This window comes from Sphaerodactylus townsendi, linkage group LG06 (genome assembly GCF_021028975.2).
Source record: "Sphaerodactylus townsendi isolate TG3544 linkage group LG06, MPM_Stown_v2.3, whole genome shotgun sequence".
Taxonomy (NCBI): Eukaryota; Metazoa; Chordata; class Lepidosauria; order Squamata; family Sphaerodactylidae; genus Sphaerodactylus; species Sphaerodactylus townsendi.
Genome location: NC_059430.1, coordinates 82,221,281 through 82,234,458, shown reverse-complemented (window position 1 = coordinate 82,234,458; position 13,178 = coordinate 82,221,281). Strand labels below are relative to the sequence as shown.

At 43.1% G+C, this 13,178-nt stretch overlaps 1 protein-coding gene across 4 annotated transcripts in view; it reads left to right on the top strand.

Moving 5' to 3' along the window:
- Nucleotides 1–13,178, top strand: part of TAFA5 (TAFA chemokine like family member 5) — a 420,937-nt gene that overhangs the window by 129,113 nt on the left and 278,646 nt on the right. The window lies entirely within an intron of this gene.

The following is a 13,178-nucleotide window of genomic DNA, read 5'->3' as shown; positions in this document are numbered from 1 at the left end:
GATAGTTGCTGACCACTGATATTTGCAGGTAATGGGGTAGGGTGCCCTTCTAGGACTGTGTACCATTTTTTAATTGGTATTTTTCAGATTTAGGTTTTCTATGAACAAAAAGCTTTTAGCAAAACTTTAAAAAAAGCCAAATACCCATGTTTTCCCCCCAACTTTTTTCAGAAACCCCAAAATATTTAACTCCACTTAAGTCTGTGAAGAATATTTTTGAGACTAGGGGGTGTGTGCTGTTTTTCAAGACAAAGGCGCCACATTTGCAGCATAGGGCTCACAATAAAATTAACATTAAACAATATCCGTCTGTCATTCCCTGGTTGTTGAATGACTTCATATACCTTCATAATGGCCCATTATCCTGTGTAATATTAAAAAAATGGTCATCGTCAAAAAACTTTCAGAAACAATGTATTAATATCACAAAGTGAATGGACTGAAACCTACTTGTAATCTTTAAAAAAATCCTTTAAAAAAAGACTACACAAAATCCTTTTTTTCCTTATTTTGCTTAGCAGGGCAACAGGGGGGTTGCCTCTTCTTCTGCAATCCAACAAAAGGGAACACTTTTGCCAGCCCAGCACAGCCCACCTCAGTGCCCACCAGAGCACTAGCCAAGATAAATTTTGATGGGTTGGAGGAGTCAAAATTTGAATCCCAATCACCAGCCTCATAATTGGGATTAGCGTTTTTTTTAGGATTAATACATCTCTCCTTAAATAGCCACAGGGAAAGCCAAAAGCTGAAGAAAGCTGAAAGTATTTCAGCTTTCAGCTATTCAGCTTCATCCAGATATCCAGTTTTCATTATTGGCAAAAAATAAACCTGAAAATAGCTGACATGTCTTTTCCTCTGTTTATTTTTGGCTCAGATATATCTGGATTTTCAACCCTATTCCCTACAGCCCATTATGCCCATTGACTAATTAGAAGACCATTGCCTGACAAGTAATACAGAGCTAGATTGCTTTTGCTTCAGTAGTTAGAACTGCTTATTTTTGGTACGTACTGGTATAAAGAATCCATTTTGGTTTTCAGTGAGGTTATTCCAGATGCAGAAGCTGATGTGTGTGTGTGTGTATTTGCTCTCTTCCTCCATAAATATCCTGTAACATAACTGATGCCCATACAAGATTGGCACATAATGGAAAGAATGAGATGGATAAATGATGGACGGGACTTGACAGATGTGATGTATATGCCAGCTACTTAACCATGTGTGAGTTACACGAGCCTTCAAAATCTGTCAGAGCAGAAGGTGCCAGTCTCTGGTGCTTCGAGGCTTAGCCTGCCCATGTGGTTTTAGATGATAGCATTTGTAGAGGTCATTCAGTGGAACGAATAATAGTGATTGACTTTATGTATGGATAAATATTTTTGTAAGCTGCTTTGAATCCCTGTTGGGGAAAAAAGCAGAATATAAATGCACACATGAAACTGCCTTTTAATGAAAAACAATCTGAACATACACTGATCATATTCTAAATAAATATTTCATTTATTAATCCACCCATTGAATCCCAGTGAAAAAGGCAGATTATAAATGACTTTAAAAAAAAACACTTCAGTTGCATGCAGATGTGCGGATTTTCGCTCACCAATGACCACTGACACATTTCTTAGTTGGAATAATAATTGGCCACAGCCCATTTATTAATCAAAACATAGGAAGCTGGGTGAGCATAAGGGGAACAAAGGGGCCACCAGGCAGCAACCACTGAACCTGGCATGTGGACAGCAACCATGCTGAACCCGGCTCCATCTCCCATGGGGATTGGGACAGAAAGTTACTAGATGCCACTTTGTGACACCCCTTCCTGCCAGGGGTAGTGAGCTCGAAACAGAGCCTCCGCGGTCTGTGCCATCAAGCCCTCCACTATCCCCAGACCTCTTATTGAGGCTTCCAACTGTGGGAAGATCTGGCATGCAAACTCTGCCTTCCTGATACGGATGTGCTCCTATGCCCCAAACTGTCCAGGCTGCGATGAAGAATTAACAAGGAACAGTAACAAACAACCCAATAGAAACTCAAAACCTAGGGTGGGAGGGTGGGAAAGGGGCCACTAATCACCTGCCTGCCTGCCGCCTGCTCCTTTACGCACCAAGAGCAGTGGCTGCTATGCCAAATGGCCCCTAAATGAGTTGCTTGAGCCCCAAGCCTTGTACGCTCTTTCCTGCTGCACCACGCGAGGCCCCACTGGCCTTGGTCCCGGCTGGAGCACAGACAACCAAGCAAGAACTCCACTTGCTTACAGCCTCGAAAAGTGGCTGAGCTGGGCCGGGTGCCGCCTTAAATAGGTGCACCCAACTCCCCCATCACGTGGCGGTTCCCCCGTCATGTGACACCTTCAGGCAATTGGCTTGAGGGGGGTAAGGAGTTGCTCATTCCTCCCCTGCCGCAGTAGCAATAGTAGGGTATGTCCGGGGGTGCGTCTTTGCTCTAGTGGGCAATACCTTGATAAACCAATGGTCTGAGTCAATACAAGAAAACCTAATGTGTTCCATATTCTTCAAAAAGCTATTCTGATTGTCATTCTTTGTGTCTGAATCCTTGCTTATTTTGAGGCAGTTTTGCATATTCATAAATGTAGATATAAGCAAGGTAAAGAGTAGAACACTTCACTTCGTAAGATAGGCTTTAAGGAATAGCAAGAAAAGCCTGGGTCCAAGGTTATAAGTATAGGTGGGTGACCAGTACTGACTTCTCTGACTGATGTTTCTCCAAGGCCTAGGGTTGCGCTGTTTTCCAGGCTTTCAATCTGATGTTCTCTTATGGTATGGATTAAATTTTCTGCATGCAAAACTTGTACTTTACCACACAACTGTCTCTTCTCCACTTGTAGCAACACATAACCCAAATCTGGATATGAGCTTGCTTTTGCTTGTAAGAGGGGAAACAAAGTGCCATAAACTAATGTTGTCGCTTCAGGATAAAATGAAAAGTTATCATTTACTTACTGAGAATCCTTGGTGAAATTGGTGGCTGGGCTAGCAATCCTGTAGAACCCCCAGAAACCATTTCAGCCATGAACCTATCATTGGGCTACACTGTTGTAGGTTGCATATTTACTCTACATTTCTACGTCAAAAAGTAATGTCTACTATGCTTCCATATCAATGGCAGGAACCAGGTGCTTTTATGAACATTGACTTAACTATTTGGGTTGCTGCATAGAACCAGTTCTTCATGAACAGAAGGATTGATTGACATCAGAACCTGAGCTTCTGAACACATCTGGTGCAGAGGGCAGTCTTTCCATGCAGGCCAGGTGTAAGGGTAAAGGGCCTTAAGTTCACCCTGTGCTCAGAATACAATAATAACAGATTTGTGGCTGCCCTGCTCTGCTTGCTGGTATGCAGACGAACCCACAAAGTCTCTTTTGCTCCATTTTTTTGGATATAGTTTGCAGGAGACACGACTTTGTCCTTTGTACCCATGTACTAGAACGTGGGTTATTTGCAGTTCAATCAAATAACTTCCTGTTCATTTATATTTGTTATTCATCTATAATGGAGAGAGGCCAATGTGAACCAATCTGCATATTCTTAGTTTTTCATCCTGCCATATATTATTTCCTGCTTTTGAGGATTAAAGAGCATTCTTCTGTAACACAGGTGTCCTGTGCTGTTTATAATCCAATAAGAAATGCTGTATTCATCCACAAAAAAAGTGATTCCCTCCACACCATGGATGGGGTATACCGTTGGAGGCAGCAAGAGGTTGTGCTGGAGGATTTGATCTCCCTGGGGCACTTGCCCTGGTAGAGGGGCAGATCTACCAGCAGATAGCTACTGGGCCCTCCACAGCAGTTGAACACAATGCAGAGCACTGCACTGAGTTTCTCCAATTGAATAGTGGGGGCATTCCAGAGATGTGATGGAGAGGGGCAGACATTACTCAGCTTCTACTCAGCTGTTGCTTTTGCTACACCCATGCACTGAGCTTTGGACTTATACCACCTTTTTGGTGGCTTAAGTCCATTAAGTTATTGGGGGCATTCCAGCAGTGGGGAGTTTTTTGCTTCCCCACACTGCTGGAACACCCTGTTGGGAATGGCGGGTGTGGTTCTGCGGTACCACATGAGGCATCTGGCCTTGTGGATGTGGCTGTCAGTCACATAGTATAAAGAAAAAAACTTTTACCAGGCAGTGTGGGTTTGTTCTGAATGCATACATGGTGGAACAGACCCACTTTGTCCATCAGGCCCTATTCCACCCTAAGCCTCTTCCTTGGGTTGCCACCTTTACCTGAAAGGGCTTTCTCTCTCTCTCTGGGTATACCACTGCCACCACCTGACCATTTGAGGAACTTCCCGCTGGGGAGGCTCAGGGCTCCCCATCCTCCTTTTCCATCTGTGAGGCCTAGTGTGCTGCAGACAGGCAGGGCGTGGTCAAGTCCAGAACAGCAGGTCAAGGCAGGCGGCAGGCAAGGCATAGTCAGGTCACACTTCAACAGGTCACGGCACAGGAGATCAGGCTGGAGCTCACCAGGCACACAGAAGCAACAGGAAACACATTTGTTGCACCCAGTCAGAAGCAGGCTCAAGGTTTATATAGAGAGCCTTGTCCCAGGGGTTGGGATTCTTCAAGAAGTTAATCCTCATCAGATGTAGATACTTCTATTCTCCCATATCTTGCTGCCAGATGAGCACTCCTCCTTTATTTCTGAAGCAGCTACCTCTGTTTCTGCCTCCTGTGCACAGTGGGCTCATCACTCGGTTCCCTAGAAGGATCTGCAGGTTCCTCCACCTGCATGTCATCAAGCAGGAAAGGGCTGGGAGTTGGCTCTGCTGCCAGGTCTTCCTCTGGATCAGCCTCCTCTGGCTTCACTGTGTCTTCAAGTTCTGCCTCAAAGTCCTCTGTGTCCTGATAAGTATCCAGCTCATGACACCTAGGCTCATTCCGCACATGCAGAATAATGTACTTTCAAACTGCTTTCAGTGCTCTTTGAAGCTGTGCGGAATAGCAAAATCCACTTGCAAACAGTTGTGAAAGTGGTTTGAAAACGCATTATTTTGCGTGTGCAGAAGGGGCCCTAGTCTCAGTTTCCCTGCTTCACATTTCCTGGGTTCCACAGGGCACATTGGAGGCCCTGGAGGAACAGCTGCCAACTGCCAGCCTTCCTCCTGGTCCCTCCTATTTTGATAGGGAATCCACAACAGCGGAGGCTTAGGCAGTGGTGGAATTAAAATAATTTAACAACCAGTTTCAGTGGTGGGATTCAAAGGAGCAGTTTGGAGGGGCAGGGCAGGGCATGGCGGAGGGGGGAAGGAGGCCAGGCCAAGGAAGGAAAGAGGCACTGCCTGAGACCACCGCCATGCCATAAAGGTAATTGGGGATGGGAGGCTGGCAGAGACCTTCCCTTCCCCTTCCCCTCCCCCTGCCACCCTTTCCCATTTCCCCCACCCCTAGCCATCCCTTGCCACCCCACCGCTACCCTTACCACCCTCCCCACCACTAGCCGCCCCTTGCCACCTTCTCTAATTCCTACCCAACCCTTTCCTCCCTCCCCTTCCCTCTAGCTCAGTTGGCATTTTTCTGAGAAGTGGTGATTTTGGGGTGACAGTGCAAAAATCATGAGAATCCAAGCGGATCCTTGTTTTCCAAACAGGTTTTTGCACCACTGTAGCGCCATGGAGCATGGGATGTGTGATCGTTGTGTTCAGACATGTTGCCAGGGGCATGAGCTGTGATGTGCTGGTGATTTTGGGGTGACCAAGTGCAAAAATCAGGAGGATCCAGGAGGATCCGTGTGTTTTAAAGCCTCTATTTTGTGCCACTGTGGTGCCATTGAGCATGGGATGCAGGTTTTTTGTGTTCCGACATGTGTCTAGGGATATGAGCTGTGATGTGCAGGTGATTTTTGGGTGACCAAGTGAAAAAAAATCATGAAAATCCATAAGGATCTATGTTTTTCAAGCAGGGTTTTTGCACCACTGTGGCACAACAAAGTGTGGGATGTGTGATTGTTGTGTTCAGACATGTGGCTAATGGCTGGAGTTGTCATGTGATTTTTGGATGACTTAGTTCGAAAATCATGAGGATCTGTGTTTTTCAAGCAGGTTTTTGACCCTTTAGCGCCACACAGCATGGGATGCATGATTGTTTTGGTGCTGCCTGTAGACTAAGATTGTTTTGGTGCTGCCTGTAGACTAACTTTAGGAAGAAGATCTACCAGACCACAGCCACACAGCCCGGAAAACCCACAACAACCAGTTGAATCTGGCCGTGAAAGCCTTCGACAATACATGTTCTATAGTTTCATGGTGGTTTCATTTCATTCCAGTGCAAAAATCATATGAATTCATGGGGATCTGTTTAAAATCATCTGGATCTGGCTTTTACCCTGATTTGTGAGTTGGGGCATGTTCTATAATGTGATGGTGACTTTGAGATGACCTGGTGCAAAAAAACATTGTTTGGTCGTGGTGGGGGAGGGCAGCCACCCATATGTGGGGTGTGTGTGTGTGTGTGTGCGTAAAACTCAGATTTTGCCCCGGGCTCCATTTTCTCTAGCTATGCCTCTGGTGGTGGTTGTTATTATTTATTAGTTTTGTATACCACCCTCCCCCGGAGGGCTCTGGGCGGGGCACAACATATTAATCTACACAATAGAGCATAATTCCAACCATAAGAAAATACCACTATAAAAATAAATATAGCTCTAAGTTAAAACAATTAGAACCTTCATTAAAACACAGCATTCCAACAACATCCCGTGTCCGACACTAAAACCCTCCCGAAAGGGAAGCAATAGGTCCCCTAGATGTTATGGGGACCTTCAAAGAGAGGACCGCTAGAGGGGGGGGGCGCACCGCATCAGCGGCTGGACACTCCAAAAGCCCGGCGGAACAATTCGGTCTTACAGGCCCTGCAGAACTCGCCAAGGTCCCGCAGGGCCTGGACAGCTAGAGGAAGGGAGTTCCACCAGGCAAGGGCCCTGGCCCGAGTGGAGGCCAGCCGCATCGAGGGGCCGGGGATCACCAGTAGGTTGGCCTCTGCCGAACGCAGGGGCCAAACCGGGACATGTGAGGTAAGTCGGTCCGGAAGGTACGAGGGTCCCAGGCCGCGTAAAGCCTTAAAGGTTAATATCAACACACTGAAAATGATTCGGAACTCAACCGGGAGCCACTGTTTTGGTTACAAGTATGTTTTAGCACTGCACCAGATTGAGCAAAGGTTTTTAAAACAAATGAGATGTAAACTCAAATCCTCTATCCCTTTCTCTACATGTACCTTAGCAGCTGTTACAAAGGGTAGGCTCTTAAGCTTAGAAGATTACAATCCTCACAGAATTTCCCTTACCTGAAAGACTGGGTCAGCTTCCTGGGCAAGCACATGGTTACAAAATGACTGCTCTCTGCAGATCCCAGGAACATGGTCTGCTTCCTTCAGTCGCCCAGCTAGAAGAGACCTCCCCTCTCTGCTTACAGCAGTTTTATTAGCCCCACTCCTCTCATAGGGTCAGTCTGGGTTTATCTTTTTCCCCTAGGTCAAGTATCCCTTCCTGATGTCCCTCTATCATTTTAAGTCCTCCAAATCTATGATACCTGCTTGGAGAAGGGGAGGAAAAAGTGGGGGAGAGAGAAGGAAGGAGCCATTTCCTCACAGCATATTTTCCAGAAAAATTGCCATTTGCCTAGTGTCTTAAGGGGTGGGGGAATCCTGTCGTCTGAACTGAAGAATGACAGTTCAGGAGAATTGCAGACCTATGTCAGAATGCAAGATTTAGGGGGAAAAAATAACATGAGTTAAAAATATAACAAAAGGGATTGTTTTGCTGTTGATTACTTTGTAGCCTATTAAATGTTTCCTATTTTGTTCCTTATTAAACTGCATGAAACCGTTTTTGTTACTTATAGATATATAAAGACAGAGGAATGGGATTGCTGGCTCCTGGCAGTGATAGGATAAGGAAGCATAGCCATCTGTTAATGGTAGAACCAAAATGAAGACTGCATAATTATGTTCATACAATGGTTTTAATTACTGAATGTATGTTAACTCTTAGAAATCTCTTTTCTTTCTTTCCTGGGTAAAAAAAATATGACTGGATTTTCAGTAACTTCTCAATGACACTACCAGTATGGACATAATTAGGCTCCTTCCTAATGGTTTGTCAAGCCAAATTTTTGTTTCAATTTTAGTAGAATAATTATCCTTTGTATTGTTTATGGTTGGCATAAATCAGGGGTCCCCAAACTACGGCCCGGGGGCCAAATGTGGCCCCCTGAAGGCATTTATCCGGCCCGCCAGGCATGGCGGCAATGGCTCCATTCATGTGCAGTGGGGGCTAGAGGGAGAGGAGGAACCGGCCCCAACGGCTGTTGATTGCAATTACATGATGGCACCCCCAAATCTCCATGAATTTTCTGACCCAGAGTTGGAAACCTTACATGTGGCAATGCCTGCTCCGCCCTTCCCTCTCAGCTACTCCATGTGTTGCTCTCAGGCTTTCTGTTCCGCCTCACTCCCATTGGCATCAGCCAGGCTGGCGAATCGCTCGCTGGCTGCTAGGGAGGAAAGAACCCAGGAAGATACCTGATCCTGGGTTAGATGGAATGCTTCATTGGGAAAGTTCTGCTTTTTTTTTTTTTACAGGGGAAGGTATTCCACAGCCTCCCCAACAATATTTGGAGCCCACCCTGTACTTGACATACTTTGGTTACTGTTCTAAAAATCGACCATGACAGAAAGGCTGAAAGGTGAAATCAAACATTTTACAATCATTTGTGCATAGGAATTCGTTCATAGTTTTTTTTAGTCCGGCCCTCCAACAGTCTGAGGGACAGTGAACTGGCCCCCTGTTTAAAAAGTTTGGGGACCCCTGGCATAAATCATGAATTTTTATGATAATTATACAAATCTATAGTTAGTTTCTGATTTCTGGCTTATTGTATATAACAAGCTTCAGTAGATGTAACTGCCCAAGATGGATTTAGTGTAGCATTATTTTCAAGCTACTAGCAAGTTGTGTAGGTTGTCTTTGGAGTGTGAAATACAATAAATAAATAAATGGGTGTTCTGCAGATTCAGATGTATTGGAGATGATTTCCTGATTTCCTAAGTTTCAAATACTGGTATGGTATTCAAATCTAGTTTGTTTCTTTTTTTGGCAGTGGAGGTGGATTTCTGATATTTTCAGCTCTATTACTCCCGATGTGGAATCTTTCTGAGAGGCTGCAGGGTATTTTTAAAGAACTTGATACCAAAATTGCAGGGGAGTTGTTGATATTGGAGAAGAGTATCTTCATGGGCTGCATTTAGTGGGATAGATCCTACCAAACTGAGCAAAGTTTGAAGGTCCTTTGGATCTGCCTCTGTATATCAATTTAATGGAAGATGTGTCAGGACACCAGAACATATTTGAACTTCATCCCCCCAATACAGGACCGGGGCACATTGAAGAAGCAGGTTGAAGAACAAAAATCCCTGCACATCCATATTTGTATTGTGAAGGTATACATACTAGACAAGATCCAAATACTGTACTGCATTAGCAGTATACTGTATGGTTAAAATGGGTGTCTGAATTTCTTGTATCCTACGAAATGCTCAACAAAAAACTGGTTAAAAAGCACTTCTGATTGTGGATCATTTTGTTATATAAACCTGTGTTAAAGCTTGTCCTGAAATGCATGTTAAGGTATAATTAAAATATTTGCTAAAAATGTTTTTTCACTGAACAAAAAGTTATGAATTAATGAAAGTGATTGCTTTGGAATAAATTGTTTTCATTATAACTGACTGGAGAAGGATAAGCTGGTCATAATCTTTTTTGATTGTATCAGTTGGAGGCACTGGAAGGTGAAACAGGCAAGAGTGCTTAGAGGATTTCCTCACCATTGGGACTTCTCCTGTACAAAAATTTCCCTACAAATACCAGCCTCTGACATAATACAAAAGATATTTATTTATTTATTTATTTATTTATATTTTAGATTTATAGGCCGCCTCTTCCCCGAAGTTTGGATTTATTAAATTGGAAGGGAAGGAAGGTTTACCAGGTAGAGAGAGTAGTTATTTCTGCATCAACAAATCTTTTGATAAAAAAGGCAGGAATCAAATCTTCCGCTTAGCAGCTTTGGACACTGTAGAATGTTTTGTGGAGAAGTTTGCACATCTTTTATGCATAAACATATGAAACTTACTTATTCTGAATTATACTTGGTCTATCAGCAGTGCCGTAGTGGTTAACAGCAGGTGTACTGTAATCTGAAGGAACTGGGTTTGATCTAGATTAAATACATGGTAGAATTAAACTTATGGTGAATGTCTAATGCAGTTACCATCAGAAGGAATTGTCCTACATTTTGGAAATGGTAAGAAACAACAGGAATATTCTCTTGCTGTATATACTTGTCAGAGGCCTTGGGGGAAGGGAGAAGCTAGGTAATGAACATAGTTAAAGACTAGCTAGTGAGCTAAGGCACTATTTATGAGTACTTCCCAATACATACATTTATATTTTATGTACGAATGCTCTTTTCCACACTCTCATCTTGCAGCATGAGAACTACTTCAGTGATGTTCCTTCTGATGCTGCCAGAATGCTGCCAAATGCTTTAGTCCTTCTCTATGCCAAAGGTGGGCTTCCAAAACTCCCAAGGAGTCATGGTCCTTAAAATAATTTTTTAGAAATAATTTTTACTTCCAGTACTGTATTCCCTCCCATTTTCTTCCTAATGGTAATTTTTTCCATTTTTTCTTCTACCATGCTTTCCTTAGGCACAGAACATGTGGTTCAGTATAACTTGGGGTTCATTCTAGCAGCAATAAATTGGGAAGTCACCCTTCCTTTTCCCTCTGTCTAACGCAGTGGTTCTCAATCTTCCTAATGCCACGACCCTTTAATACAGTTCCTCATGTTGTGGTGACCCCCAACCCTAACATTTATCCATTTTACAGATGGAGAACACTGATGCAGAGAGTCTTAGGCAACCCCTGTGAAAGGGTTGTTCGACCCCCGAAGGGGTCACAACTCACAGGTTGAGAACCGCTGGTCTAACGGCTATACTTTACTTCTAGAAAACTCACTGTGGATTGGATAGGCACACATTTTGTTTCAGTACTGCAACTACTTAATTGAATAGTGTTAATCTAATTAAAATATGAAGTTACTTGTATTTAGGCCTATTCCACACTAGCCATTTTGCGTGGAATTGTCATACTTTACTAATTTTATTCTTAAAGAAGTTCAGCACAGATGTAATGTAAGTGGCAGGTACTACAGATTTTTCAGGGAAATATATGTACTATTTTGGAACCCTCATTTGACTTCATTTTAGCTTTATACCTCACTTTATGAGTTCTTTTAAACTTGATATGATATCAGCAGACCTGTGAACAAAGGAAGTTGGGGATGGTGATCTAATGTTAACATCAAAAGGATGCATGGGTGAGAAGAGCTGTACTGTGTGCCTTTGGCTCCTGATCTCTATTGTCTACATTTCTTTCTAGACTTTGATACAGGAAATGAGCTAGGCTCAGAAAAAAATATGTGGCAGGAGAGTAGACTTGAATAAAATCTGTGATGGCTTTTTCCTCCACTGCTATATAAATTTTAAATGTTAACTGAGAGAGTTTATCACATTGAGTTAGTTTTGTATCTCCATGTTCCTTATGGTTTGTTTGTGAATTTTGTTTTTCTCCCACTGTTCCAAGAACAACATAGTGAAATACATGCCCTCCCACCCCCATATTATCATCACAGCAGTCTTGTTCATGATCAGTCATCAAGTGTCATAACCAAGTAAGGATGTGAAGCTGGGTTTCTCTGATTCCAGTATGATACCCTAACTGTTGATCCAATCTAGCTATATTTTGTAAGTGCACTATTTCATTGCAGTTTAATTGATTTCTAAATAACATAAATGAAACTTTCAAATAAAAACAAAATAAAAAATAATAACCAGGACCGATTAAGCAGGGAATGCTTACCTTGGGACTGTTCTCTGTGCAGTTGGCTTGCAGAGGGCTCTCCTCATGTTTCTATGTTTACACACGAGTAGGCAGCACAGTGTCTGCTGCACGGCTGCTTCCTGAAGATTTTGAAGGTGAAATTTGAGGAGAGCAGGTTTTGAGGAGGGGAGGGATTTCAGTGGAGTATAATATCATAGAGTCTACCTTCCAAAGCAGTCATTTTCTCCAGGTGAACTGATCTCTGTCACCTGAAGATCAGTTGTTATAGTTGGAGAACTCCAGCCACCACTTGGAGGTTGGCAATGCTATCTGTGAGGTAGGTTAGTCTGTTTGTGATTGGTCCAAAGTAATTCCATCATCATCATCATCATCATCATCATCATCATCATCATCATCATCATCATCATCATCATCATCATCAATTTAATTTGTACCCCGCCCTATCCCCAAAGGGCTCAGGGCGGCTAACAACATAAGTAAATAAAATACATTATAACATTATGACTAGTAAATACATACCCTGTTTCCCTGAATATAAGACATCTCCTGAGAATAAGATGTAGTAGAGGTTTCGCTGAAGTGCGAAATATAAAACATCCCCCAAAAGTAAGACATAGCAAAGTTTTTGTTTGGAAGCATGCCCGTCGACCAGAGCATGCAGCTGTGGAGCGGAAAAATAAGACATCCCCTGAAAATAAGACATAGCGCATCTTGGGGAGCAAAAATTAATATAAGACACTGTCTTATTTTCGGGGAAACACGGTAAGACTAAAATAAAGTCAAATTTCAGATGGTGAGTTAATACTACAAACCTAACAATATTCTAATAGTAAAAACAGCAGCACTATATTAATACACAACAACATACATCAAACTAGATCTAGACTATCAAATACATTAACAGCAAAAACAGTATATTAACAGTATAGCAATAACAGCATAGTCATCAGCATATCAGAACATCAATATATAATTCAGTCAGCTTCCACAGCAGAATAGGGGTTCAATTCTGGGACTCAGATCCTAGACTGAGACTCTAAGTGCTACTTCACAATAGCTTTCATGGTTTGGCTGCTGTTGAACAGCAGCAAGCAGCTGGGCCTCCATGAGTCATGCAAGATGTGTGGTAGCAAGTTTTCCATGGGCCCTTTCCCTACTTACCGATTGTTGCGAGCTACTTGCGCTGAATGACACCGGGTCTAGCAGCACTCCCCACGACAGGGGTGGCGACAACGCAGCCGCCCCGACTCTGCC